The sequence below is a fragment of the Chiloscyllium punctatum genome, chromosome 7, assembly GCF_047496795.1.
Source record: "Chiloscyllium punctatum isolate Juve2018m chromosome 7, sChiPun1.3, whole genome shotgun sequence".
Lineage (NCBI taxonomy): Eukaryota > Metazoa > Chordata > Chondrichthyes > Orectolobiformes > Hemiscylliidae > Chiloscyllium > Chiloscyllium punctatum.
This window is the reverse complement of record NC_092745.1, coordinates 129,342,601-129,368,526: the sequence shown is the minus strand read 5'-3', so window position 1 is coordinate 129,368,526 and position 25,926 is coordinate 129,342,601. Positions and strand designations below refer to the sequence as shown.

The 25,926-nt window shown below is 44.8% G+C and overlaps 1 protein-coding gene across 4 annotated transcripts in view; it reads right to left on the bottom strand.

Moving 5' to 3' along the window:
* Positions 1-25,926, bottom strand: part of samd13 (sterile alpha motif domain containing 13) — a 98,931-nt gene that overhangs the window by 57,889 nt on the left and 15,116 nt on the right. The gene's annotated exons all lie outside the window — the stretch shown is intronic.

Here is a 25,926-nt window from a genome sequence, read left to right as displayed (position 1 = left end):
CCACCCCCCTCCACTGCTGAAACTCACTGAGCACAGATGGAACTGCCTCAGTCCTCAGCATTGGAACTCACTCCCTGAATATCTGCAAATCACCCAGTATTTCCCTAGAAGACATCCTCTTAAGGTGTCCCTGAAAACCCTCTTTGGCCACATTTTCGATCATCCATTCAGACATTTCTTGACCTTTTTAGTCCAATTCATCCATGCCGAGCAGATATCATCACAGCACCAGTGACCCAGCTTCAATTCTACCCTCAGGCATCTGTCAGTGTGGAGTTTCTGCATTCTCCCTGTGTCTGCGTGGGTTTTCTCCAGTTTTCTCCCACAATCCAAAGATAAAAGGATGTTCCCAGGGTTGGAGGGTTTGAACTATAGGGAGAGGTTGAATAGGCTAGAGCTGTTTTCCCTGGAGCGTCGGACGCTGAGAGGTGACCTCATAGAGGTTTACAAAATTATGAGGGGCGTGGATAGGGTAAATAGACAAAGCCTTTTCCCTGGGGTTTGGGAGTCCAGAACTAGAGGGCATAGGTTTAGGGTGAGAGGGGAAAGATATAAGAGAGACCTAAGGGGCAATGTTTTCACTCAGGGGTGGTGAGTGTGTGGAATGAGCTGCAGAGGAAGTGGTGGAGGCTGGTACAATTGTGACATTTAAAAGGCATCTGGATGGGTATATGAATAGGAAGGGCTTGGAGGGATATGGGTGCTGGCAGGTGGGACTAGATTGGGTTGGGATATCTGGTCAGCATGGACGAGTTGGACCAAAGGGTCTGTTTCCATGTTGTACATCTCTATGACTCTATGATTGTGTTCAAAGCAGCTCAGAGAAGGTTCACTAGGGTGACAACTAGGATTGGGTTGGGCCGGGGGTTGAATTTGGTGTGTGTGTTTGTGAGAGAGAGAGAGAGAGAAAGTATGTGTGAGAGGGCGTGTGTATATTCCTGTGTCCGAGTTTGTCTGTGAAAGAGTGTGAGTGTGTGTGAAAGAGTGTACGTGAGTGCATATATGTGTGCGCGAGTGTGTATGTGATTGAGAGAATGTGTTTGATTGTGTGAGAGAGGGTGTGTGTGTGAGAGAGAGAGTATGTATGTGTGAAAGAGTGTGGGTGGGTGTGAGAAATAGATTGTGTTTGTGTGTGTGTGAGAGAGAGAGAGAGACAGAAACAGAGAGTATATCTGTGTGTGTGTGAGAAAATGGGAGAGTGAGTGTATGTGTGTGTGTGTGTGTGTATGTATGTGTGAGAGAGAAAGAAAGAGAGTGTGTGTGCATTAGTGTTACTGCACAGGGCCTGTTTCCTCTGGAGTTGAGAAGAACGAGTGATGACCTTATCGAGATGTACGTGATCCTGAAAGGACGTGGGTGCTGAGAAGAGGCTACACCTTTTGTAGGAGACTATGATTAGGAGGTGTCATTTCAAAATCACAGGTGGCCCACTTAAGATGGGTGAGGAGTTAAAAATGATTCTCTCAGAGGGTCATCAATCTTTGGACTTTTCTTCCTATGAGTATACTAAAGGCAGGACCATTGAGTATAGTTAAGACAGAGGTAAGATAGATTCTTCATCAGCAAGGGAGTCAGTGGTCATTGGGGATAGAGAGATAGTGAGGACTCGAGGCCACACTCAGATCAGCCATGATCCTACAGAGAGGGTGAGTGGGCTCCTCCTGCCCCCACAGCATTCGATGTGACTTTCAGATTTTGTTTCCCCACTGCTGTGTGAATCATCCTGAGGACCATTCTGTTCAGGCACTAACGTAAACGCAAGCTAATTGAAACTAGCAGGGTAGGTCATTCGGCCCCTCTGGGTCTGCTCTGCTATTCAATAGGATCATGGCTGACCCTCTATCCCAATGCCATATTCCTGCTTTCTCCAATACCCTTGATGAATTTAATTTTTTAAAAAATTATCTATTGCTTTCTTGAATATATAGGAATGCAAAAAAAAGGACAAGTAGTAGGCCATTCAGCCCTTCAAGCCTGCTCCACCATTCAATATGATCATGGCTGATCATCCAACTCAGTCTCCTGTACCTGCTTTCACCCCACCTCCCCTCCCCCAATCCCTTTGATTCTTTTAGCCCAATGAAGTATATCTACCTTCTTGAAAACATTCAATGTTTTGGCCTCAACTGATTTCTACAGCAGTGATTCCACAGGCTCCCCACTCTCTGGGTGAAGACATTTCTCCTCATCTCAGTCTGAAGAGGCCTACCCTGTATCCTTACACTGTGACCCCTGGCTCTGGACTCCCCAGCCATCAGGAATGTTCTTCCTACATCTCTCCAGTATAACCAGGGACTAGGCCTGTGTAGCCTTCTGTGGTAGCGAATTCCACTAGTTCACTTCCTGTGAGTGAAGAATTCTTTCGACGTCTCAGTCTGAAACAGCCTCACCTATATCCTGAACTCAGTCATCTATCAGGTACTGTGGTGCACTGATGGAACGTTCAGCACCAAAAGCATTTTCACAACACCACTTTCACCCCAACACCCATCATCTCACTGATGCCCCTCACGGAGGAACTCAAATGAAGAATTCGGAGGGCTAGAGAGGCTATGAAATGATGTCATTGTAGACAGGATTAAGAAAAACCCCAAGGAATTTAACACATATATAAGGGGGAAGAGGCTAGCTCAGGAAAGGGCAGCAAATGAACATTGCAGATGCTGGGGATTAGAGTCGAGATTGTGGCGCTGGAAAAGCACAGCAGGTCAGGGTGCATCCGAGGAGCAGGAGAATCGATGTTTCGGGCAAAACCCCTTCATCAGGAACTGGGGAAAGGGCAGGTCCACTCAAGGACAAAGGGGGGAATTTATGTGCTCAGCCCAAGGCAGTGGGTGAGGTCCTTTAGGAGTACTGTCCATTGGCATTTCCAAAGGCAAAGAACATGGTGGAAGGTAAGTCTCAATTGGGGGTGGGGTGTTGCCTTCCCAAAGACAAAGAACATGGTGGAAGGTAAGTCTCAATTGGGGGTGGGGTGTTGTCAATAGAAAAAAGGTATTGTTGGCCGTTTTGAGAAGCATTAGGGTAGACAAGTCCCCAAGGCCTGAGGGAAGCACATCAGAAAATTGCTGGGGTCTTGTACAAAATCTGTCCATTTTCTTTTTCAGAGGAGGGGTCTCTGAGGACTGGAGAAATGCAGTCATAGTTCCTTGGTTAAACCATAGTTCCTTGGTTAAACCATAGTTCCTTGATTTAAGAAGAGCAACAGCAATAATTTGGGAAATTATAGGCCAGTGAGCTTTACATCAGTGGTAGGGAAATTATTGGAGAAGATTCTTAGAGAGAGGATTTACTCACATTTGGAAAAATATATATTTATTAGTGACTGAAAAGGGCTTTGTGCAGGAAAGGTCGTGCCTCAAACTTGATTGAGGTTTTTGAAGAAGTGACAAAGATGAGAGATGAGGGCAGGGTGGTAGATGTTGTCCACATGGACTTCAGTAAAGCCTTTGACCAAGGTCCCTCACAGCAGGCTGGTACAGAAGGTGAACTCATGTCAGGTTCATGGTGAGCTGCTAAGATGGATACAGAACTGGCTTAGTCGTGGACAACGGAATTGAAGTGAAAAAGACTGTGGCCAGTAGGGTTCCACAGGGACCAGTGCTGAGACCCTGACTGTTTGTAATACACATTAATAACTTGGAGGAGAAATTAGGTGGCCTGATTATTAAGCTTGTGGATGACACAAAGATTGGCAGGGAGCTGTGGTTTGTGAGGAGGTGGTTTGTGAGGAGGTTTGCCAGAGGATACAGGTAGGTTGGAGACCTGGGCAGAGAAATAGCAGATGGAGTTTAATCCAGACAAATGCAAAGTGATGCATCTTGAAAGATCGAATGCAGGAGGGACATAAACAGTAAATGGCAGAACTCTTATTAGCATCAACATACAGAGGAATCTAAGAGTACAGGCCCACAGTTCCCTGAAAGGGGCAATACAAGTAGATTAGTACATAGAATGTAGAACAATACAGAGCAGAACAAGCCCTTCGGCCCTCAATGTTGCACCGACCTATGAACTCATCTAAGCCCACCCCCCTACACTATCCCATCATCATTCATGTGCTTATCCAAGGATTATTTAAATGTCCCTAATGTGGCTGAGTTGACTACATTGGCAGGTAGGGCATACCACGCCCTTACCACTCTCTGAGTAAAGAACCTGCCCCCGACATCTGTTTTAAATCTGTCACCCCTCAACTTGTAGCTACGCCCCCTCGTACAAGCTAATGTCATTGTTCTAGGAAAAAGATTTTCACTGTCTACCCTATCTAATCCTTTGATATGTCTCTATCAAATCACCTCTTAGCCTTCTTCTTTCCAATGAGAACAGACCCAAGTCTCTCAGCCTTTCCTCATAAGACCTTCGCTCCAGACCAGGCAACATCCTGGTAAATCTTCTTTGCACCTTTGACAATGCTTCCACATCCTCCCTGTTACAAACACCACATTGGACAAACAGGCAGAATACTAGCCCCCACAAACTAGCCACAAAACGACATGACCCTCTCTCACTAATTTCCTTACATACAGATGAGGAAGGACACCACTTAGACTGGGACAATACATCCATCCGAGGACAAACCAAAAACAGAGACACGCACAAGAATTCCTAGAAGTGTGGCATTCCAATCAGAACTCTACCAACAAACACATTGACTTGGACCTGATTTCCCACCCCTGAGAAAAAGAACAGGAAATGACATCACCAACCCAAAGAAACCCAAACATATAAATAGAAAGCAGGAATCATCAGAAATGCTTCATCTGTAGGCTCACTGAAGATGTTACCTAGTATGATGATGAAACGTCTGAAAAGGGACCTTCCAGCTCAGCGAGCAAATCTACATTCACAACTTTCAGGGATCCACGTACACAGACTCCAAGATCCCTCTGCACATCCACACTACCAAGAATCTTTCCACTGACCCAGTGTTCTGCCTTCCTGTTATTCTTTCCAAAGTGCATCACCTCACATTTAGCTGCATTGAACTCCATTTGCCACCTCTCAGCCCAATTCTGCAGTTTATCCAAGTCCCCCTGCAACCTGTAACATTCTTCCACACTGTCCACCACTCTGCCAACTTTAGTGTCATTTGCAAACTTACTAACACATCCACCGATACCTGCATCCAAGTCATTTATAAAAATGACAAACAGCAGTGGTCCCAAAACAGATCCTTGTGGCACACTATAGTAACCCGTCTCCTGGCTGAATATTTTCCATCAACCACCACTCGCTGCCTTCTTTCAGAAAGCCAGTTTCTAATCCAAACAGCTAAATCACCCTCAATCTCACGCCTCTGCATTTTCTCCAACAGCATATCATGTGGAACCTTATCAAAGGCTTTACTGAAGTCCATGTATACCACGTCAACTGCCCTACCTTCATCTACATGCTTGGTCACCTTCTCAAAAAACTCAAGAGGTTTGTGAAACATGACCTGCCCTTGACAAAACCATGTTGACTATCTGAAATCAAATTGTTGCTTGCTAGATGTTTATAAATCCTATCTTTTATAATCCTTTCTAAAACCTTTCCTGCAACAGAAGTAAGGCTCACTGCTCTATAATTACCTGGGTCATCTCTACTGCCCTTCTTGAATAAGGGCACAACATTTGCAATCCTCCAGTCCTCTGGTACCAAACCTGTAGACAATGACGACTCAAATATCAAAGCCAAAGGCTCTGCCATCTCCTCCCTAGCTTCCCAGAGAACCCCCGGATAAATCCCATCCAGCCCAGGGGACTTGTCTCCTTTCACACCTTCTAGAATTGATTACACCTCCTGCTTACTAACCACGATCCTTTCTAGTCTAACATCCCGTATTTCATTCTTCTCCTCACACAATATTTTCCTTTTCCTGAGTGAAAACTAATGAGAAATATTCATTTTTCACCTCTCCGATCTCCGCAGGTTCCACATACAATTTCCCACTTCTGTCTTTGACTGGCCCTATTCCTACCCTCATCATCCTTTTATTCCTCACATACCTATCGAAGGTTTTAGGGTTCTCCTTTATTCTACCTGCTAAAGACTGCTTGTGTTCTTTACTCGCTCTTCTTAACTCTCTCTTTAAATCCTTCCTAGCTAATCTGAACCTAGCTCGTCTCAACATCACATAAGCCTCCTTCTTCCTTTTAACAAGAGATGCAATTTCTGTAGTAAACCACAGTTCCCTTCCCTTATCACTTCCTCCCTGCCTGACAGGGACATACCTATCAAGGTCACACAACATCTGTTCCTTAAACTAGCTCCACATTTCGAATGTCTCTATCCCTGTATTTTGTTACCCCATTCTACGCATTCTAAGTCTTGCCTAATCGCATTATAATTGCCCTTGCCTCATCTATAATCCTTGCCCTATGGCATGTACCTATCCCCTTCCATCGCTAAACTAAATGTAACTGAATTATGGCCACTATCTCCAAAGTGCTTGCCTACAGCTAAATCAAACACCTGGCCCGGTTCATTACCAACACCAGATCCAGTCTGGCCTCCCCTCTTGTCGTCCCTTCGACATACTGTGTCAGGAAACCCTCCTGCACACATTGGACAAAAACTGATCCATCCAATGTACTAGAGTTATAACGTTTCCAGTCAATGTTGGTGAAGTTAAAGTCCCCCATAATGACCACCCTGATCCTTTCACTCCTACCCAGAAACGTTTGCCGATTCTCCCCTCCACATCCCTGGAACTTTGTGGAGGCCTATAAAAAATTCCCAGAAGTATGACCTCTCCTCTCCTGTTTCTAACCTCAGCCCACACTCCCTCAGTAGGCAAGACCTCGTCAAAGGTTCTTTTAGCCACTGTTACACTGTCCTTGACTAACAAAGCCACACCTCCCCCTCTTTTACCGCCTTGCCTGTTCTTAATGAAAGATCTAAACCCTGGAACCTGAAACATCCATTCCTGACCCTGTTTTATCCATGTCTCCAAAATGGCCACAATATCGAAGTCCCAGGTACCTATCCTTGTTGCAAGCTCACCTACCTTATTTCGGGTACTTCTGGCATTGAAGTAGTAACACTTCAAACCACTTCGCCATCTACCATCACTGTGACCGTGAAATCCTGTCCAAGGAGTAGAAGCCATACAGCATGCATGCTTTCATCGGTCAGGGCCTAGCATATAAAAATTGGCATCTCCTGCACTTCAATTAGACCACATGTGGAATACTGTGTACACACATGTGCCACACTAGTGCCACACTAACAGAAGGATGTAGGGGCTTTGGAGAAGGTACAAAGAGGTTTTCCCAGGATGTTGCCTGGTTTAGTGGGTGTTATCTATGGAGAGAGATTGGACAAACTTGGGCTGTTTTGACTTGAACGTCAGAGAATGAGGTTTATAAAATTGAGAGGCATGGACAGACTGGATAGTCGGAGCTTTTCCCCAGGGTAAAAATATCAATTACTCAGTGATGTGGTTTTAACCTAATAGGGGCTAAGTTTAAAGGAGATGTGAGAGGCAGGTTTTTTACACAGTGAGTGGTAGTGTCTGGAAATGCACTGTCAGAGGAGCTGGTGAAGACAGATTCAACAGCAACACGGATAGACACATGAATAGGCAGAGAATGGAGGGAAATGGACCACATCGGAGCAAAAGGGTTTTAGGTTAGAAAGGCATTCTGTGTTGCTGCAGCCCTGGTGGGATAAAGGGCCCGTTCCTGTGATATACTCTTTGTTCTGAACCTCTCTCCCTGGGGTGTTGATCAAGCTTCCCATTCAATGCAGTTACAGTAAAATAATTGAGGGAGCATGGGAAAAGACTGATTTAAGAGAAACAAACTTTATGAAGATGTAAACACAAGGGGTGGCAAACAGGAAGGCTGAGGTAGGATGAGTTCTGTGTCAAAATCAATTGATGTTAACTGTGGCCACTCGCTGGTTTTATTTCTGTGCCCAGGTTTCACCTGCACCTTCTGGCAATGGTTGGTCTTTTGTTGCACGTTACCTTCATATACCCAGATATATCACTAATTGTCCAGTTTTTCCGGCTCTTAACCTATCCCTTTTCATCAGTGATTTTCCTTGTTCATTCCTTCCTCCCCTTCGTACGTTTGGTCCACACACCAGCTCCCCCCCCACCCGCCTTCTCCCACTCCTCACCGCCCCCCAGCGCCAGGACTTTGTTGGTGTTTTGTTTTTGAATTGCCGGGATTGGCAGATGATACACACTGGGCACTATCCACCATATAAACAAAGAGGGCAGGAGGACAGAGCTTCGACACTGTCCTCAAAATCTGCACAAACTACTTCATTCCCTGAAACAATTGCACATTACCAACTCACCCTCTATTTACACCTGGCAAGTCATTAAAACTGATCCAGCTCCCTCAGAGCCAGCTCTCAGTGAACAGAACCTCTGACACTTATCTGTCAGCCAGGGCTCCCTGGTTGGACCAGATTAACTGCCCCAATCAGGGAATGTCAACACTGCTAGATGCGCCTGGCTAACCTCATTACAATCACTACATTTTTTCTTTTTAAAAATTCCCACATGGATGTGGGTGTTGTCAATATTGATGGCTATCAGTGAGTGAGCTGCAGTATATGTGCTGTAGGTTAAACAGCAATGCCATCTGCAAGTGAGCTGGTGCGGTGGTAACGTGACTACACTAGTACTTCCAGAGGTCTTACCTAACCCTCTGGGCACAGGGGTTCAAATCTCACCACAGCAAATGGTGAAATTTCAATTCCATAGAAATTTAGCCTAAATGATACCAGACAAATTGAGTGAGTAGCCACAAACTTGGCAGATGGAATGTAATGTGGGGTTATGCACTTTGGCAGGAAGCAGAGGAACTGAATACTATTACAATGGAGAAAGCTACAGAACAAAGGCATGTGGGAGCTCTGGACCATGAACCACAAAAAACAAGCATCCATGTTCTGTGGGTAGTGGGCAATTGGAATGTCGGTTTTTATTGTGAAGGGAATGGAAAATCGACGTAGGGTGTTTTGCTAAAACCATTCAAGAGGCCAATCAGATGAGAGCTGGAACACTGTGAACAGTCTCAGCAAAAATACACTGGCACTGGAGGCAGTCCAGAGAAGGTTCACTCTATTGATCCCAGTTACAGAAGGACTGTCTTATGAGGAGAGGTTGAGTATGTTGGGCCTATACTCATTGGAGTTTAGAACAATGTGAGGCAACCTTATTGGCACTTTTGAGGACATGACAGGGTAGATGCTGAGGTGCTGTTTCCCTTTGCAGAAAAGTCTAGAACCACAGGGCATTACCTCAGGCTAGGGTGGGTCACACATTTAAGACAGAGATGAGAAGGAATTTCTTCTTTCAGAGGGGAATGAGTGTGTGGAATTCTTTACCGCTGACAAGGCTGGGTCATTCAGTATAATCAAGGCTGAGAGAAACAGGTTTTTAATCGGCAAAGGATCATGGGGAAAAGGCAGGAAAATAGAGCTAAGGATTATCAGGTCAGCCATGATCACATTGAATGGCGAAGCAGACTCGATGGGCTGAATGGTCTACTTCTGCTCCTATGGCCTACAGTCAAGGAAGTGCTGGCGATACAGACGGAGGAGATTCCTGCACAGTGAGCAGTTAGGATCTGGAATGGACTATCAGAGACTGTTTGGAGAGGCAGCCTCGTTAGGACTTTCAAAAAAGGGAGTTAAATAAGCACCTGAAGAGAGCCAGATTATGAAGCTAAAGGAGGAAATGGCAGGATCCTCTTGTGTTGCAGTGTAATGTCCCTACCATTGACCAGGGAGGTCCCATCACACTGAACAGATTGATTAGAAAAATAGGTTAAATTGTTACAAAATGGTGTGTGAAATGAGTCTAGCTGTAACTTCTTTTATCATCCATTTCCCCCTCAAACCTGGAGGAGGAGGTACTGAGCTGCCACCTTGAAATTCTTCAGTCTGTGCAGTTCAGGTACATCCAATGCAGCTGTGACAGAGGGAGGTGCAGGCCTTGGATTCTCTGACAGCGAAGGAACGACGACACTGCTCCAAGGCAGGTGAATGTGTTAACTGAAGGGGAACTCGCAGGTACTGGGACACCCATACACCTGCTGCCCTCATCATTCTGGGCTGGCAGCTGTTGCGGGCTTGGAAGATGAAGTCAGAGGATGCACGAGAGCGTACAATGTGAGTTTGTTCTGCACTGAGGTGTCAGCCACAGCTCAGTGGGGAGCTCTCTCACAAACAGTGGGTGAGAATACCTGCAGCTTCAAGTCTCTATCATATGGTAAGAGACATATGCAGAATTGAAAATGCTCCTAGGCTATTAAGCTCAACGTCAAAGTATCCAGCACAAAACAGCTTTCTTCCTGTCTCCCCTTCGATTAATGTAACGATTGATGTTGTAGCTGCCAATTGCCACCTGTCGTAGAAACAGCATTTTAGTCTCTCCATGAAATTCATGCCCTAAACCATTGTTAATAATAATTAGCCATATCTGTACCTCTGTCCCTGTGTTTCTTTCTGTCTCACTCCCAGGTCTTCCTTTTCTAGCATTTGACATAATCTAGATCCTCACTCATCTCCTGACTTCCAACAGTGTCTCTCCAATTCCCCTCCTTCTGAACTTAGCACTTGCCTCATTTGTCAAAATTCCTTTGCCGGCCTTTTCTCCTGCTTCACCCTCTTTGTTTCTGACCCTTTCCTTCGTGCTCCAAGCGCCAGAGATGCATCACGACCTGGTACAGCAACTCCTCTGGCCAGGACAGTAAGAAACCACAGCCCAGTCCACCACACAAGCCAACCTTCCATCCACTGACTCCATCCATTCTTCTTGTTGCCTCAGGAAGGCAGAATTAAAGACCCCTCCCACCCTGATTATACGCTCTACCAACCTCTCCCATCAGGCAGAAGATACAAAAGCTTAAACACAGGTACCAGCAGGTTCAAGAACAGCCTCATCCCCACTGATATTAGACTGCTGAATGGAAGCTTAACTTTCTAATTTCAAATCAAATGTTGATCTCTCTCTGTACCTTCTCTGCAGCCGTAACGTTGTATTCCTCACTCTGTTTGATTACCAAATGCACTTTGTATGGTATGATCTGCCCGTAAAACAAAACTTTTCACTGTACCTTGGTTCATGCGACAATAATAAATCAAATTTTAAAAAAGGGGTAGTACAGAAGGAGGCCATTCAAAATGCATCTTGCTGCCAACAATCACACCATCAAAGTCAACTCTACTCTACCATCCAACTAATCCCACAGCCTGACTCTTCACCACAGCCCTCAACATTCTCCAGCTTCAATTAAGCATCCAATTTTCTTTTTTGGAAGTTTCTGTGACTCTGCTTCACCATCTTTCAACACTGTATTCCAGATCACAACTCACCAGGAAAATAAAAATCATTTCTCCTTGCTCTGTATTGGTGTTTTTGCCAATGATCTCAGATTTGCTTCCTCCAGTTCCCAAATCTTCAGCCATTGCAAACTGTTTCTCCCTATTCACAGTCCCTTGTGATTTTAAAATAATACTTACAAATTCCCCCTTAACCTTCTCCGCCCCAGGGAGAACAATGCCAGCTTCTCTGCAGTACCAAAGTCCCTCAGTGCTGTAACTGAGAAGGCAGTAGTCACGAGAGCAGTCAGTCACACAGAATCCCTGACTCTGAAGGGTACAAATCCCACCACAGTGGCTGATGACAACAACCAAAGACAATCTAGTCTAATGGTGACCGTTACCAATTTGTCAAAATATCCTCTAATGTCTTTTAGGGAAGAAAATCTGCCATTCTTACCCAACCTGGCCTACCCGGTACAGCAGAACCACAGCAATGTGGTCATCTCAGAAATGGCCAACCAAGCCACCCAGTTCAAGACCAATCAAGTGATGGACAATATTTTCCCAGCCAGCCACACCAAAGTACCACTAAAAAACCTCGATATTCCTCCAACCTTGAATTGGACTTATTGGACACAAGGTTGGAAGATGTTGCTGATAAAATACCAAGGAGCAGCAATGGAGGGAGTTGAGGCACAATCCTCCCGGAGCCCTAATCCACCATCTGGGTGGGCTTGCCCGACCATGAGACCATAAGAAATAGGAACAGGAAGCCGTCATTTGGTCCCTCGAGTCTGCTCTGCATACAATAGGATAATGGCATTCCTCATGTCCACTTTCCTGCCCTTTCCCCGTAGCCCTTGATTCCCTGAATGATCAAGAATCTCTCTCAGCCTTAAATATACACAAGGACTCCGCCCCCACAGCTCTCAGTGACAAGGAGTTCCAGAGACTCTCAACCCTCTGAGAGAAGAAACTCCTCCTCATCTCAGTCTGAAATCGGTGCCCCTTTATTCTGAGACTGTGCCCTCTGGTCCTAGACTCTCCCATGAGGGGAAATATCCTCTCAGTATTGACCCTGTCAAATCCCTCAGTGAGATCACCTCTCATTCCTTTAAAACACAGTGAGTAGAGTCCCAACCTGTTTCACTTATACTCGTGAGTCAATCCCTCCATACCTGCTTTGTGTTCTGACTGTAGTTTATAACTGAGTTTTCCCCAAGAGCTCCTTCACATTGAAGCTCCCTCTCGATCCACACTTCCTCAATCTACAAACTCAAGGAGGCAACTGCATGTTTCCCAATACGTGAGAGACCAGAACAAGAGCTCTTCACAAAGAAAAACTCCCTACTGAGCAGGAGACAAGGGGGATTTTTGATTCCTTGCAGTGGTTCGTCAGTTTGTGGAGTTCTCTTCTCTAGGAAGCAGTGGAGGCTGGGCCACTGAATTTATTCAGCATGGAATTAGATTTTCTGTATGGGTAAAAGCAAACTTACTACAGTTTTACCAGACTGTAGGGCTGTTGCCTCATTACAGAGAGGTGGCTGGTGGTGGTTTAAGGTGGTGAGGGGAGAGGTTGAGAAGGAGAGTCCTTCATGGTTACCTCAGCCAGTGCGGGAATTGTTGGCATCACTATGCATCGCAAACCAACCATCTAGCCAACTGAGCTAAGTGACTTCCACCCCTCAATTTCTTTGTGACATAAAAGGGAGTTGAGGAGTCTTGGATGTCAGGGTTAGCAGACAGGACAATGGAGTTCAGGTCACCACCATGATCCCATTTAAAGGAAGAGCAGGCTCGAGGGGCTGATTGGCCTATTCCCAATCCTAAATGCCTACAGTTTTTTGGTCATAGTGACTGCCCTGCCGTAGCCCTCAGGTTGAGCTACTGACTGTCCACTCATTGTGAGACAGTGAGCAGGAGCTGGTCTATCGGTAAGCAGTCTCCAGTCAGGTGGCTCAGCCAGTCACATTGCTGTGGCAAGATCAGACTCGAGAACTCCTTGTTCCACCAAAGATGCCATCCTGCACACTGCTTCACCTGGGTTTTAGATTTTTTTAAAAAGTGGATCTTGCTCCTGTGCTTTTTTAAGAGATGTGGATCAGAGTGCTCGTTTCTGTGGAAACCATCATTTTCTCAAACACGTGTAATCTCCACACTCTGCCTCCAAATGCAATATTGCAATGATAGAGAGCCCTCTGATTCCAGGGAGCACAGAGACCGGATTCCACCAGCATTCACTGATTTGAGTGTTGGCTCATTAGCAGGAAAACCAAATGGTGCGGGAGAGAGGAAAAGAAGATTGTCTATTTTCCATTCCATTACCTGTTATTCCTCACCTTTACACTAACCACCACCACCTCACAGTATGTACAATGCACCGCTTGGGCAGAGGCATAGCAGACTGGCTGCTAATTGAGAAGCATCTTGGTGCTCATTCACAATGAGGACCCAAACATTCAATGATCTACGCCCACTTCACATGAAGCTCAGGAACACATAGGATACAGATCGGCAAAGGCGCATTTTCTCCTTTCAGTTGGGAGCAGCGTTACATGACTGGAATATTAATAAGATGTCATGATTACTGTCTCAGCTGTTGGTACTTGTCACTTTCCACATTTGCACAGTGTTGATTATTACCAATCAAGGTCTGGGGCTGGTGAAGCTATAATCACTCAAGTCTGGATTTTAAAATTTGTCCTTCTAAGTGATACAAATGGGAGGCTTAGAAAGTGTGGTCAAAACAGCCTTGGTGAATTCTGCGGTGCATCCTGTAGATGATATATTCTGCTGCTACTGAGCGTCAGCCGTCGAGGGAGTGGACGTGGTGCCAGTCAAGTAGGCTGCTTTGTCCTGGATAGTACCAAGCTTGAGTGTTGTTGGAGCTGCACCCATCCAGGCAAGTGGGGAATATTCCATCCCACTCCTGACTTGTGCCTTGTCGATGGTGGGCAGGCTATGAAGAGCCAGGAGGTGAGTTATTAGCCACAGTGTTCTTAGCCTCTGACCTGCTCTTGTAGCCACGGTACTTGGACAGCTAGCTCAGTTCAGTTGTATTACTGCTAACTCCCAGGATTTCGATAGTGGGAGTCAGTGATGACAGTGCTATCGAATGTTAAGGGACGATGGTTTGATTAGATTAGATTCCCTCAAGTGTGGGAGCAAGCCCTTCAGCCCATCTAGTCCACACTAACCCTCCGAAGAGTAACCCACCAGACTCATTTCCCTCTGACTAATGCACCTAACACTATTACCCCGCAATTTAGCATGGCCAATTCACCTGACCTGCACATCTTCAGACTGTGGGAGGAAACCTGAGCACCTGGAGGAAACCCCCGCAGACACGGGGAGAATGTGCAAACTCCACAGTGAGTCACCCAAGGCTGGAATTGAACCTGGGTCCCTGACGCTGGGAGGCAGCAGTGCTAACCACTGAGTCACCGTGCCATCCCGATGGCTGGATGGTTAGATTCTCTCTCTTTGGAGATGGCGATTGACTGACATTTGGATGTTGCTAATGTCATTTGCCGCCAATCAGCCTAAGCCTTAATGCTGTCCAGACCTTGCTATATCTAGTATTAAATTTTGTGAATGGAGAACCTCCTATTTGCCCAGGATCAACCATATTGCTGTGGGTCTGGAGTCACACGGAGGCCAAACCAGATGGTCCATCCCTAAAGAACATTAGCGAAGCAGATAAATTTTTCCTGACAATGGTGACCATGGTTATCGTTAGACTCTTAATTCCAAATTGTTATTGAATTCAAATTCCACCATCTGCCATGGCGGGATTCGAACTCAGGTCACGGAAACATTAACAGGGCCGTGAGATTAACAGTCCAGCAAAAGGACCAGTGTTCCGGGTTCAATTCCAGCCTCAAGCAAATGCCTGTGTGGAGTTTACACATGCCCCTCACGTCTGCATGGCTTTCCTCTGGGTGCTCCGGTTTCCTCCCATAGTCCAAAGATGTGCAGGATAGGGTGAATTGGCTGTGCCAAATTGCCCATAATGTCCAGGGATGTGAAGGCTAGCTGGGTTAGCCATGAGAAGTGCAGGGATATGGATTGGATGCTCCTCTTCGGATGGTTGGTGTGGATTTGATGGGCCAAATGGCCTGGTTCCACGCTGTAGGGATTCTCTAATATAAGATACTAAAGGGGGTGACAAATTAGACATAGAGGGGATGTTTCCCCTAGTGGGGCAATCTAGATGAGCAGTCATAGCTTTAGGATAAGGGGCAGCAGATTTAAAACAGAGATGAGGAGAAATTACTTCACTGAAGGGGTCATGAATCTGTGGAATTCACTCCCCCATTGTGCAGTAGATGCCAGGACATTCAGTAAATTTGAGGAGACAGATAGATGGAATTTTAATTAGAAAGGGGTTAAAGGATCATGGAGAGTGGAATCGGAGCCAAAATGAGATCAGTCATTTTTGTATTAAATAATGGGGCAGGCTCAGGGAGGTAAATGGCCTACTCCAGCTCCACGCTTTTGTTCTTATGCCACACTGGGTTAAATGTTGCCTTGAATCCCACATTTACAGTTCAGCTCTTTTGCCCAAAACTAAAATGAGGTCTGGAATGGTTTTCCAGGACAAAAACAGAGGATTAGAGAGCACATTATTGGCCATAGAGTCATACTGCATGGAAACAGACCCTTCGGTTCAACTAGCCCACACCGACCATAATCCCAAACTCAACAACTCCCACCTGCCCGCAATTGGCCCATATCCCTCCAAACCTTTCATATTCACATACTTATCCAAACATCTTTTAAATGTAACTACGTTCTCCCAGTGTCTGCGTGGGTTTCCTACGGGTGCTCCGGTTTCCTCCCACAGTCCAAAGATGTGCAGGTCAGGTGAATTGGCAATGCTAAATTGCCCGTAGTGTTAGGTTAGGGGTATGGGTGGGTTGCGCTTCGGCGGGTCGGTGTGGACTTGTTGGGCCGAAGGGCCTGTTTCCACACTGTAAATAATCTAATCTAATCTGGAAGTAATCCAATCTGCACCTGCATCTATCACTTCCTTTGGCAGATCATTCAACAAATAAATCACTCCTGTATAAAAAAGTTGCTCACTCGTGTCCTTTTTAAAGCTGCCTCCTCTCAACTTAAGAAATGTGCCCCCTAGTTTTGAACTCCCCCACCCTAGGGAAAAGACCTTTGATATTCACCTTATTTGTGCCCCTCATGGTTTTATAAAGCTTTCTAAGATCACCCATCAAACTCCTATGCTCCTTCCACCACTTGACAGAGTTGACTAATTGAACTGTAATTGTACGGGTTGGCTTTAGTTGGATTCCAGTTGTTTTTCTATTGCCCTCATGTAGAAATTCTCCTTATTTACTTATTCTTAAAAGTAGAACTACAAATGGCTGGTACCATCCTTGTAAATGTTCTGCAAGTGTGTACAGTATCCAAAGAGAGTGCCCAAACAAGGCTCAAGAGTGCTTTAAGATAAGTTCACTACTTTTTAATTCCGGATGTTTGGAAATAAACTCTGGCACAAATTTTTTTATTGAAAGTTCGTTGACTGGAGTTGCAACTTTCAGTGTTTTGGTAACTGGTATTCTCCAGTGCCCTTGTTGTTTCACACCAATTGGTTTCAGAGTCTTTGGGGTTTTACCAGCACAGAAAGAGGCCCTTAGCCCATTGTGTCTGCACTGGCCATCAAACATCCATCTACTCCAAACACACTTTCCAGCTTTTGACTCTTGACCAAAATGCAAAGAGGGCATTTCAAGTGTTCATCTGAAGGCAGGGGGTTTCCTGCCTCCACTTTCCTTTTAGGCAGTAGGTTCCAGTCATTCATCATCCTCTGGATGGAAAGAGTTTTCTCAAACTCCATCTCACCCTCCTGCTCCTTATCATAAAACTGGTTACTGACCCCTCTACTAAAAAGGGAGAAGTTTCTCCCTATCTACCCCCATCATTTGTACACCTTAATCAGATCCCTCCCCCCTTTTTTAAAATTCATTCATGGGATAAGGGTATTGCTGGATAGGCACCATTTTTTACCCATCCCTAATTGCCCTGGGGGTAGTTAAGAGTCAACTATATTGCTGTGGGTCTGGAGTCACATGTCGGCCAGACCAGGTAAGTTTCCTTCCCTAAAAGGACATTAGTGAACCAGATACAATAATCGACAAAGGATTCATGATCACATTCCAGATTTTTATTGAGTTCAAATTCATTTGTCTGCCATGCGTGATTCGAACCCAGGTCCCCAGAACCTTATCTGGATTTTTCGATTAACAGGCTAATGAAAATACCACTCGGCCATCGCCTTCCATCCCATTCCCTGCTCAAAGGAAAACCACCCCAGTCCATCCAACCAGCCCAGGTAACATCCGAGTGAATCTCCTCTGCAAAGTCACCCCCCCCCCCCCCCCCATCCCCTCCTCATACTACCCCAACATCCTCCTCACCCCACCCCCACAAAATACACATCTATTAAAGCAGGGAGAGATGTGTGTCCACTGCAGCTGGGAATTGACCCGGTGACACTAAAGGAATGGCAATATGTTTCCAAGTCAAGATGGTAGGGGGCTCAGAGGGAAACTAATTAACCAGCTTAAACCAATTAGAATGTAATCGTGTAATTGTTCACACAGTGGGTTGCGACTTGGGAAGAAGGGCTTATGCCCGAAACGTCGATTCTCCTGCTCCTCAGATGCTGCCTGGCCTGCTGTGTTTTTCCAGCACCACATTTTTCAACAAGCGTTAATCAATACAAGCTGTCAAGAGTTAAGGCACAGGTCAAGATCAGAGCTCACTGCCTGACCTGAACCTGAAGACCACAAGTAGTAAAGGACATTGGTTCGGCCGCTGTTGGAATATTGTGTGTATTTCTGGTCTCCTCCCGATCAGAAGGATGTTGTGACACTTGAAAGGGTTCAGAAAAGATTTACAAGGATGTTGCCAGGGTTGGAGGGTTTGAGTAGAAGGAGATGCTGAATAGACCGGCGCTGTTTTCCCTGGAGCGTCGGATGCTGAGGGGTGACCTTACAGAGGTTTATAAAATCTTGAGGGGCATGGATAGGATAAATAAACAGGATCTTTTCCCTGCAGTGGGGGAGTCCAGAACTAGAGGGGCATAGGTTAAGGTGAGAGGGGAAAAGCTTAAAAGGAACCTAAATGGGCAACTTTTTCACACAGAAGATGGAACGTGTATGGAATGTACTGCCAGAGGAAGTGGTGGAGTCTGGTACAATTACAGCATTTAAAAGGCATCTGGATGTGCCTATAAATAGGAAGGGTTTCTGAGAGATATGGGCCAAGTGCTGGCAAAAGGGATTAGATTAGGATAGGATATCTGGTCAGCATGGACAAGTTGGACCGAAGGGTCAGTTTCCATGCTGTACAGCTCTACAACTCTAAGTAAAGGTTATGGAGATGGAATGAAGATGGGAGTGTTGTCCAGACCTATACGAAGCAAGGCTCATAATTGGCCTGCAGAATTGCCACCTAACTTTGACAAGTAATGCCTTCATAACTCAAATGAACATTTCCTGAATTCTCATCTCCACACTGTTTTCCCATTAGCTGGAACAGTCAATATCTAAATGAACAACTCGGTACTCTGAAGATACAGACGCAGAGAAATTGGGTTTAAAAAGGCAGTCAAAGTGAATATGGGGAGATAGGGAGCCTCACAGCGCTGTCTGTTCAGGAGGATGTGAAATACCCCACTGAAGAATTCCAAGAAGGATCAAAGCAGCAAGCAGACCTCGGAATTCTAATGAAATAAAAACACACCATGCTGTAAGGAGACACGCAATACCTGAAATAATGAACGTGTATGTTAAAATTTCAGATTCAAGTCCCATGTTCGAAACTAAACTTGCCCAAAGCCCAACATTCTTCCCTAAGCCAACACTTCCAAAATCGGATCAGCTGAGCAAACACTTCCGTGCTTTCATTGCACCTTGCTTATTCCTGATAGGTTTCCTTACACACCAGTCACCTTCAAAGTTCACTGGTAACACAAGGAACATTGACGAGTTTCAGAGGCTGGAACTACAAGATCAAGTCAGAAGCTGGAAACTCTGATGAGTAACTCCCAAATAAGCCTATCCATCATTTACAAGACACAAGGCAGGAATGTGAAGGAATACTCCCCACACAAAAAGACGCTTACTATCAGGAAGAGACTAGACCTTTCTAAATTGAAACATAAGAGTTGACTAGGGCTGTGCTACCAGTTCCAACTCCTGAGAAGCAGGCAGAGCAATAAAATTGAATTCCTGTATTCTTTCATGGCATGATTCGAGTCCAGTTTTCATCCAAATACAGACAGAAGAGCTCAAGTCAGGAGAGTAAGATCAAGGCAGGAATTGATAAGAGTGTGCCATCAAGGAGCCTTAGCAAAACTGGAATCCATGTGTACTGGGGGGGGGGGGAGGTGGTTAGAATTATACCTGACGTATAAGAAGACGGTTGTGGTTGTTGGAGATCAGTCATCTCAGCTCCAGGATAACTCTACAAGCTTACCTCAGGGTAACCCCCTAGACCCAACCATTACCAGCTGCTTCATCAATGACCTTTCCTCCAGCATAAAGATCAGAAGTGGGGACTTTCACCGATGATTGTTTGGATGTTTGTGAATGTGGTGCCAATCAAGTGGGCTGATTTGTCCTGGATGGTGTCAAGTTTCATGAGTGTTTTGGACCCATCCAGGCACGTGGGGAGTATTCCATCACACTCCTGACTTGTGCTTTGTAGATGGTGAACAGGCTTTGGGAGTCAGGAGGCGAGTTACTCATTGCAGGATTCCCAACCTCTGACCAGCTTTTGCAGACACTGTGTTTAAGTGGGGAGTTCAATTGAGTTTCTGCTCAACAAAAAAACCCCAGGACTTTAACAGTGGGCAATTCAGTGATGGCAAAACCATTCACCCATGATTGAATCAAGGCTGTCATGAGGTCAGGAGCTGAGTGGTCCTGGTGTAACCCAAACTGGACATCACTGAGCAGGGTATTGCTATACAGAGGTAAAAACAATGACTGCAGATGCTGGAAAGCAAATACTGGATTAGTGGTGCTGGAAGAGCACAGCAGTTCTGGCAGCACCCAACAGGCAGATTTCGCTGCTCGTTGGATGCTGCCTGAACTGCTGTGCTCTTCCAGCACCACTAATCCAGTATTGCTATACAGATGCAAATGATGATCAAGAATGGACTGATGATGCTGTAATTGACTGGGTTGGATTTGTCCTGCTTTGTGTGTACAGGACATACCTGGGCAGTTTTCCACATGACTGGGTAGATGTCAGTGTTGTAAGTGTACTGGAGCAGCTTGGTTAGGGTTGCGGACACATTATGGAGCACAAATCTTCGGTGCAATTATCAGAACGTTGTCAATGCCCATAGCCTTTGCAGCACCCAAAGTGCCTCCAACCATTTCTTGATATCACGTGGGGTGAATCGATGGACGGGATTGGAAATGAGGCTTTGCCAAAAGACTCTGAACAGTTAGCAGTTAACTAAAATGCAGAACTTCCATGGTCAAAATCTCAGTATTACTAGCCGAGTCATGGGCAAAGTCAAATCGGGTAGTCAACAAGATAAATATGTGGGCACAGGGATGGGTGTGGGCAGAATGGTACTGGTACTGGTACTGGTACTGGGCTGGGGGGGTTGGGGGAGGGGGGGGAGAAAGAGGGGGACATTTATGGTGGGTCTAACTTCACTTGAACAGTGTGGGAGACTGGTGAATTGTTTAACTAGAGGCATAGAGAATGCTGTAAGCTAATTAGAGGGCTGAGGTTTAGAGAGAGGATACATAATGCAAAACGATATGGCAGTATTCCAGAACAGCTACTTGAATAACGTTATTCAAGTGAGACATGAAGGGACAGAGTATACAAACACTAAAAAAAAGCAGCAATTTGAGTCAAAGCAGGGAGAAAAGGTGAAAGGTCATAGTTAACAACAAAGATATAGGAAGGAAGATTCTGGGAAGGAGATCAGGGTTAGCCAGTGAAGTGTGTAGAGGGTGGCATCAAATTGAAAAAGTAAAATACCAATGTGACAAAGATTAATGGCAAACCAGAGCTTTGGGAAAGTTTAAGAAGCAATGCAAAACTGACAACAAAAGGAAAATAAACTTTGGGTGTAAACTAACAATAATATCAAAATAGACAGCAAGAGCTTCTTTAAATATGCAAAATGAGAGAGGACAAAGTGATCATGAGCCCCTTAGACAACAAGGCTGGGGACATTATAATATGGAACCAGGAAATGGCAGAGGAATTGGATAAATACTTCACAAATACCATTGCAACATTTTTTTTTAATGAAAGGAAGAGAAGTTAAAGATAATAACTATTTCTAGAGAAAAGATACTAGGAAGACTAATGAGGTTCAAGGTCAGCACACCCCTAGATCTGGTGGAATGTGCCCTAAAATTTTAAAGGAAGTAGCTAGAGATAGCGGAGGAATCATTCAAAAATCCTAGAATCCTGGAAAGGTTCCAGAGGATTAGAAAACTGACAATGTATTCAAAATGGAAAGGAGATTAAAAAATATTAACTATATACCAGTTAGCTTAACATCTGTCATTGGGAAAATGTAGGAATCGATTATAAAGGCATTTTTAAATATATAACATAATCTGGCTGGGTCAGCATGGGGTCGTGAAGGGGAAACAATACTGAAAATGTATTTAAATTATTTGAGGAGCAACAAGCAGGATGAAGGGGAAGCAGTGGACAAAATATATTTAGATTTCCAAAAGGCATTTAATTAATTTATAGTTCTTTTGAAAGGTAGAATAAAGTGATTTTCATCTAACTACACTGAAGTATAACTATGTAAATATGGAAACAGTGTTCCGGACTATTGCAATGAAACCAGCGCACTAAGGGATATCAGGTACATAGCAAAATAGCTTCCCAAGGGGTAATCTATAAATGAGAAATTGAATTAGTAATCTAGCTGAATGCCAATAAGCAATATTGTGTGTGAAATTTCTGTTTGACATGCCTCTGTCTCCTTAATTGATAATCCAGTAACAGAACTGCATTGTTAGAAATTTCACAATCTCAGGAATTTTAGTAAATTTGAGATTCAAGAGATGGAATTATACAATGGTGCAGGGTAGGAGGAGGCCATTCACCAGTCACCTGAGTGAACAACTATCCACTTTGTCGCATTTCCTGTATACATTATTTAGATGTTCCATTTTTATAGACTTATCCACTTTTAAAATTATTGTGGATTCTGTTTCCACCCAGTATTTTGTTGGTTATAGAGTTATCGAATCCAGACAGTGTGGAAGCAGGTCATTCGGCCCATCGAGGCCACACCGACCCTCTGAAGAGCATCCCACCCCATATCTGGAATTCCCAAGGCCAATCCACCTAACCTGCACATCTTTGGACCGTAGCACCCAGAGGAAACGCACGCAGACACAGGGAAAATGTCCAAACTCCACACAGACAGTAAACAGAGGGTGGAATCGAACCTGGGTCCCTGGCACTGTGATGCAGCACTGCTAACCACTGAGCCTTTGTGCTGTCCTTTTATTTTAGTATTTCACATTAAGCAACCTTGTGCATTTAAACAAAAATCTTCTAACATCTCCCTTCATCCATTGCAGTGGTTTTAATTTTCCTTTGTCCATTTATTATTCCCTTATCAAACTCTCCCATGAATGTGAATGCATGTGTCACATTTGGTCTTAGCCTTGGCTGTTCGAATTAATCTTTCCTCAGAACTACTGAAAGTTAACTCTGTGGTCATCCTTCAGACTGTAATATTTAAAAAATTCACTCATACATTTTACAAGAATATACTGTCCTATGAATTATTTACAAGGATGTTGCCAAGGTTGGAGGATTTGAGCTATAGGAAGAGGCTGAACAGACTGGGGCTGTTTTCCCTGGAGCATCGGAGGCTGAGGGGTAACCTTATAGAGGTTTACAAAATCATGAGGGGCACAGATAAGATAAATAGACAAAGTCTTCTCCCTGGGGTCAGAGAGTCCAGAACTAGAGGGCATAGGTTTAGGGTGAGAGGGGAAAGATATAAAAGAGACCTAAAGGGCAACTTTTTCACACTAAGGGTGGTACGAGTATGGAATGAGCTGACAGAGGAAGTGGTGGAGGCTGGTACACTTGCAACATTTAAGAAGCATTTGGATGGGTATATGAATAGGAAGGGTTTGGAGGGATATGGGCCGGATGCTAGCAGGTGGGACTAGATTGGGTTGGGATATCTGGTCAGCATGGACGGGTTGGACCGAAGGGTCTGTTTCCATGCTGTACATCTCTATGACTCTGTTGATTTAAAATTAGCTTTTAATTTAAATATGCAACTAGACCACTTAAATGTCCCAAATACAGAGTGTTGGAGCTATAGCCTGTGATCTTACAAAATGTCAGGGTATTCTGAGAAATTCATAACAGTCAATGTCAGTGACGCAGAACTAGGCAAGTATCAGTTGGAAACCTTTCTTACAACTCTTGACACCAGTCACTCCAATCCATTCCTAAACACCTTGGTGCAACCATCACAGCCTTAATTTAAGTTTAATTTGGATAAATGTGAGGGGTTGCATTTTGGTAGAACAAACAAGGGCAGGACTTATGCAGTTAATGGTAGGGCCCTGGGAGTGTTGTAAAACAGAAGGACCTGGGGCTCAGGTACATAATTCTTTGAAGTTTGCGTCACCGGTAGACAGGGTGGTTAAGGCAGCATTTTGCACGCTTACCTTCATTGCTCAGTCCTTTGAGCATAGGAGAGTTGGGATGTCATATTGAGGTTGTACAGGATTTTGGTGAGGCCACTTCTGGAATACTGTGTGCAGTTTTGGTTGCCCTGTTATAGGGAGATTATTATTAAACTGGAGACGGTTCAGAAAAGATTTACGAGGCCAAGAATAGAGGGTTTGTGTTATAACAAGAGGTTGGATAAGCAGGATCTTTGTTTACTGGAGCGTAGGATCAGTATGAGTGACCTTATAGAAGTTGGGAAAATCATGAGGGGCTTTTATAAGGTGAATAGCAAAGCTCCCCCTACTATAGAGGAGTTCAAAATTAGGGATGCATTTTTTTAAGAATCATGGAACCCATATGGTGTGCATTCAGCCCATCAAGTCCTCACTGACTCTCTGAAAAGCATCCATCCCAGAACCACTCCCACTACCCTATCCCTGTAACCCTTCAATCCCCATGACTAACCCACCTAAAATGCACATCCTGGACACTATCGGAAATTTAGCTCAGCCAATGAACCTAACCTTCACATCTTTGGACTGTGGGAGGAAACCCACACAGACACTGGGAGAATGTGCAAACTCCGCACAGACAGTCACCCGAAGGTGGAATCAAATGCGGGTCCCTGGTGGTGTGAGGCAGCAGTGCTAACCACTTTAAAAACGACAAGAGGGGGAACAGTTTTTACAGAGAGTGGTTAATGGGTGGAATGCACTGCCAGAGCAAGTGTTGGATGTGGGTACAGTGACAATGTTTGAAAGACATTTGGATAAGTACATGAATAGGAAAGGTTTGGAGAGATATGGCCAATTGCACTCCAGCGGGACTAGTTTAGTTTGGGAAACTCGGTCAGTGTGAACTAGTGGGACCAAAGGGTCTGTTTCCATGTGCTATGAATCTAATTATCACATATCAGTCTACTTACTAAGAAACAGGTCCACGGTGTTGTAGGCAGGATATGAACATGGATAGGTGACTGGCTAACTAACAGAATGCATGGAGTTTCAGTGAGGGAACATTTTCAGGAAGGAACCTTCTAACTAGCGCTGGAGCCACAATTATTTCCAACATTTATTGAAGAGGAAGGTTAATGTACCATAGCCAAGTTTGCAAATGACACAAAACTGGGTGGGAAGGCAAGTGCTGAGGAAGACAGAAGACACAGAAGGTCATAGACAACTTAAATGAATGGACAAAAACTCAGCAGATGGAATAATAGCGTGGGAACATGTGAGGTCATGCATTTTGACGGGAAGAGGAGATAAATATTATTCAAATGGATGAAGACAGAGAAAACTGTAGCACATAAGGATTTGCAGGGAATTAGAGACCAGGGAGCCTGATGTCTGAGGTGGGTTAGTGGTTGCAGTGAATTCTGAGGGACAGGATGTACATTTATTTGGAAAGGCTGACTTGGGATAGTCAACATGGCTTTGTGGGTGGGAAACCATTTCTCACAAACTTGATTGAGTTTTTGGAAGAAGTAACGAAGAGGATTGATGAGGGCAGAGTGGTAGATGTGATCTACATAGGCTTCAGTAAGGTGTTCGACAAGGTTCCCCATGGGAGACTGATTAGCAAGGTTAGATCTCATGGAATACAGGGAGAACTTGCCATTTGGGTGCAAAACTGGCTCAAAGGTAGAAGACAGAGGGTAGTGGTGCAGGGTTGTTTTTCAGACTGGATCGGTTGTGGGTCCACTACTTTTCATCATTTACATAAGTGATGCGAGCATAAGAGGTACAGTTAGTCAGTTTGCAGATGGCACCAAAATTGGAGGTGTAGTGGACAGTGAAGAGGGTTACAACAGGATCTGGACCAGATGGACCAATGGACTGAGGAGTGGCAGATGGAGTTTAATTTAGATAAATGCAAGGTGTTGCATTTTGGGAAAGCAAATCTTAGCAGAACTTATACACTTAATGGTAAGGT